Source organism: Anopheles ziemanni, assembly GCF_943734765.1.
Source record: "Anopheles ziemanni chromosome X unlocalized genomic scaffold, idAnoZiCoDA_A2_x.2 X_unloc_7, whole genome shotgun sequence".
Lineage (NCBI taxonomy): Eukaryota > Metazoa > Arthropoda > Insecta > Diptera > Culicidae > Anopheles > Anopheles ziemanni.
The window spans coordinates 497,549-502,500 of record NW_026689839.1 but is presented as its reverse complement, the minus strand read 5'-3'; the positions used below and the strand labels follow the sequence as shown (position 1 = coordinate 502,500).

Below are 4,952 nucleotides of genomic sequence, written 5' to 3'. Positions count from 1 at the left end.
CTCCCGTTTCGCTCGCAGCTACTCAGGGAATCCCGGTTGGTTTCTTTTCCTCCCCTTATTAATATGCTTAAATTCAGGGGGTTGTCACACATGAACTGAGGCTTATGTACCTTGCGGTTGTTATCGTCACATCTGGCTTGCGACTACTTTGTTTCAATGTCCAATATGTACCGTTGGACTCGGTTAACGGGCTGTTAGCCCGCGTGTGGTTTAACTCACTGATACCTTCCATTGCCCATACGCTAGTTTGTTTGTGTTCCTTTGGTCAACTTCCATACTTGAATCATTTGTGCTACCGCTGCTGCTTCGACGCTACTTTGACATCTTCGCTTCTATTTAAATAAATAAATAAGCTGAAGCTAGACATCAGTAAACACCACCACAGACACCACAAGCACGCCTTCTCCTCGTACTTCCGCCTCACGCGGGAACACGGACGCTCTAAATACTTCGAATTCCAATGCCAGTATATTGTAAACCACGGGTTCTTTAATGCTAGCGGGTCGTCGCGACCCTAGTTAACATCATGGTGCACGTCTCGTGACGGGTGTCACGGCGTAGTTAAATGTATGCGATACATTTCTCAAATATAAGCGCTCAGTCATCTGTACATCATGGTAGGTTCCCACGACGTGCAATATGCGTTCAACTTATCAATGTTCATGTGTCCTGCAGTTCACATTATGACGCGCAGTTAGCTGCGGTCTTCATCGATCCATGAGCCGAGTGTGATCCACTGCCGAGGGTGACTAACTTGCGTAAGCCGCCGCTGTGCGCGTATACCCGTTCCCCGTAGGGAGGAGCAAGCCGCCGCTTAGAGACGAAGCATAAAGTGTCCTCATTCCACATAGGGCAAGCTGGATGAATCCATTTTACCCAGGACGGCCGAAGCGGCGTGGACCAGGGGAGAACTGAACCTTATACTTCACACCACAGTAAGTCTACGTGTCCTCTTCCACATAGGGCAAGCTAGAACTAACTATCTTACCCAGGACTGCCGAAGCAGCGTGGACCAGGGGAGGAACACACTTTTCATGGAAACGTAAGGCATCCATGACTGCCATAACGTAAGCCGCCGCTGTGCGCGTATACCCGTTCCCCGTAGGGAGGAGCAAGCCGCCGCTTAGAGACGAAACATAAAGTGTCCTCATTCCACATAGGGCAAGCTGGATGAATCCATTTTACCCAGGACGGCCGAAGCGGCGTGGACCAGGGGAGAACTGAACTTTATGCTTCACACCACAGTAAGTCTTCGTGTCCTCTTCCACATAGGGCAAGCTAGAACTAACTATCTTACCCAGGACTGCCGAAGCAGCGTGGACCAGGGGAGGAACACACTTTTCATAGAAACGTAAGGCATCCATGACTGCCATAGTGCGTAAGCCGCCGCTGTGCGCGTAAACCCGTTCCCCGTAGGGAGGAGTCAAGCCGCCGCTTAGAGACGAAGTATGAAGTGTCCTCTTCCACATAGGGCAAGCTAGAATGAACTATCTTACCCAGGACCGCCGAAGCAGCGTGGACCAGGGGAGAACTGAACTTTATACTTCACACCACAGTATTGAGTAATGTGCCCTCTTCCACATAGGGCAAGCTGGAATGTTCCATTTTACCCAGGACGGCCGAAGCGGCGTGGACCAGTGGAGGACTACACAATCATGAGGTTTGATATCGACTTGTGTGTTTCAATAGGGTACCGATGGTATGTTTTGAACCGATTTGATTTAGCCATTCTGAAGTCATCACTTGGTTGAAGCGCTGAACTAGGGAGGGGCATCGTTTACATATATATTGGTTTTCGCATGCTCTACTAGGTTAATGTCATGAGGTTGGCTATCGAGCATGCCCAAGTGATGACTTGATTGTGTGCTTGCTTGAATTCTTCACATTTCATACCATCGGTTAGTTGTCGAATCATTCCTCGATCATAACCTTCGTTCTTGGTTCATGTATGCTCTCTTCCACATAGGGCAAGCTAGAATTAACTATCTTACCCAGGACCGCCGAAGCAGCGTGGACCAGGGGAGAACTATACTTTGTCTTGTATGCCCTCTTCCACATAGGGCAAGCTAGAACTAACTATCTTACCCAGGACCGCCGAAGCAGCGTGGACCAGTGGAGGACTATACTTTGTTCATAACACCACAGTATTGAGTAATGTGCCCTCTTCCACATAGGGCAAGCTAGAATGAACTATCTTACCCAGGACCGCCGGAGCAGTGTGGACCAGTGGAGGACTACACAATCATGAGGTTTGATATCGACTTGTGTGTTTCAATAGGGTACCGATGGTATGTTTTGAACCGATTTGATTTAGCCATTCTGAAGTCATCACTTGGTTGAAGCGCTGAACTAGGGAGGGGCATCGTTTACATATATATTGGTTTTCGCATGCTCTACTAGGTTAATGTCATAGGGTTGGCTATCGAGCATGCCCAAGTGATGACTTGATTGTGTGCTTGCTTGAATTCTTCACATTTCATACCATCGGTTAGTTGTCGAATCATTCCTCGATCATAACCTTCGTTCTTGGTTCATGTATGCTCTCTTCCACATAGGGCAAGCTAGAATTAACTATCTTACCCAGGACCGCCGGAGCAGCGTGGACCAGGGGAGAACTATACTTTGTCTTGTATGCCCTCTTCCACATAGGGCAAGCTAGAATGAACTATCTTACCCAGGACCGCCGGAGCAGCGTGGACCAGTGGAGGACTATACTTTGTTCATAACACCACAGTATTAAGTATGGTGTCCTCTTCCACATAGGGCAAGCTAGAATTAACTATCTTACCCAGGACCGCCGAAGCAGTGTGGACCAGGGGAGGACTATACTTTATACTTCACACACTAGCCATATTGAAGTCATCACTTGGTTGAAGCACTGAACTAGGGCGAGTCTATCGTTTACTTTGCATTGGGATAATACGCTGCATGCTCTCTTAGGTTAATGTCATGTGGTTGGCTATAGAGCATGCCCAAGTGATGACTTTGTTTCAAGCTCAACAGGTAGGGTATTGAGTCCTCTTCCACATAGGGCAAGCTAGAATGAACTATCTTACCCAGGACCGCCGGAGCAGCGTGGACCAGTGGAGGACTATACTTTGTTCATAACACCACAGTATTAAGTATGGTGTCCTCTTCCACATAGGGCAAGCTAGAACTAACTATCTTACCCAGGACCGCCGAAGCAGTGTGGACCAGGGGAGGACTATACTTTATACTTCACACACTAGCCATACTGAAGTCATCACTTGGTGGGGGTGAACTACGGCGGTATCTATCGTTTTGGTTCGGTCTATATAGGGTCGCTTGCATGCTCATTCGAATATAATGTAATTGTGTATGGCAATATGAGCATGCCCAAGTGATGACTTTGTTTCAAGCTCAACAGGTAGGGTATTGAGTCCTCTTCCACATAGGGCAAGCTAGAATGAACTATCTTACCCAGGACCGCCGGAGCAGCGTGGACCAGTGGAGGACTCTATACTTTATACTTCACACCACAGTATTGAGTACGACTTGCATAAAGCCCCTAATGAGAACCACGAGGGCTCTCTCAATGTAGAACCACGAGGGCTCTAGTACCGATTCTCTCGGTACGGCTTGGTCCGTGTTCCTTTATGCTTGTACTCTTAGAAAGTCTCAACCCGGAGGTCTTGACTTTGATTGTCATAGTTGGACTACGACGGGGCATCCGACCATTGCTGATCGAACACCCCTGATTCACCATCTTTCGGGTAGGCGGTACGCGTACCTCCGGACGCGGAAGTCTCAACCCGGAGGTCTTGACTTTGATTGTCATAGTGGGACTACGACGGGGTATCCGACTCATCGAATACCCCAGAAGCACACCATCTTTCGGGTAGGCGGTACGCGTACCTCCGGACGCGGAAGTCTCAACCCGGAGGTCTTGACTTTGATTGTCATAGTTGGACTACGACGGGGTATCCGACTCATCGAATACCCCAGAAGCACACCATCTTTCGGGTAGGCGGTACGCGTACCTCCGGACGCGGAAAGTCTCAACCCGGAGGTCTTGACTTTGGTTGTCATAGTTGGACTATGACGGGGCATCCGACCATTGCTGATCGAACACCCCTGTTACACCATCTTTCGGATAGGCGGTGCGCGACACCACCGACGCGGAAAGTCTCAACCCGGAGGTCTTGACTTTGTATTGTTGGATAGTCCTCTTCCACTATAGGGCAAGCTGGAAATATTCCATTTTACCCAGGACTGCCGAGGCAGCGTGGACCAGGGGAGAACTTCACGGAATCTTCAGGCATCCATGATTGCCATAGTGCGTAAGCCGCCGCTGTGCGCGTCAACTCGTTCCCCGTGAGGAGGAGTCTAGCCGCCGCTAAAAGACGAAGCATTAAGTGTCCTCATTCCACTATAGGGCAAGCTAGAATTAACTATCTTACCCAGGACCGCCGAAGCAGCGTGGACCAGGCGAGGACTATACTTTATACTTCACACCACAGTATTGAGTACGACTTGCATAAAGCCCCTAATGAGAACCACGAGGGCTCTCTCAATGTAGAACCACGAGGGCTCTAGTACCGATTCTCTCGGTACGGCTTGGTCCGTGTTCCTTTATGCTTGTACTCGCGGAAAGTCTCAACCCGGAGGTCTTGACTTTGATTGTCATAGTTTCACTACGACGGGGCATCCGACCATTGCTGACCGAACACCCCTGATTCATCATCTTTCGGATAGGAGGTGCGCCCACCTCCGACGCGGAAGTCTCAACCCGGAGGTTCGGACTTAGAGTTTTTCCCATTTAAAAGTTTTTCTCTTAGCCATACTGAAGTCATCACTTGGTGAACGATTGAACTAGGGCGGGTTAATCGTTTATAGGTATCATGTGGTTTGCATGCTCTCTTAGGTTAAGGTCATGTGGTTGGCTATCGAGCATGCCCAAGTGATGACTTTGTTTCACGCTTGCTTGATTT

General features: G+C 49.1%; 1 pseudogene; it reads right to left on the bottom strand.

Annotated features, from left to right (window-relative positions):
• Positions 1-591: 591 nt before the first annotated feature.
• Positions 592-748, bottom strand: LOC131292522 (5.8S ribosomal RNA; annotated as a pseudogene).
• Positions 749-4,952: the final 4,204 nt, after the last annotated feature.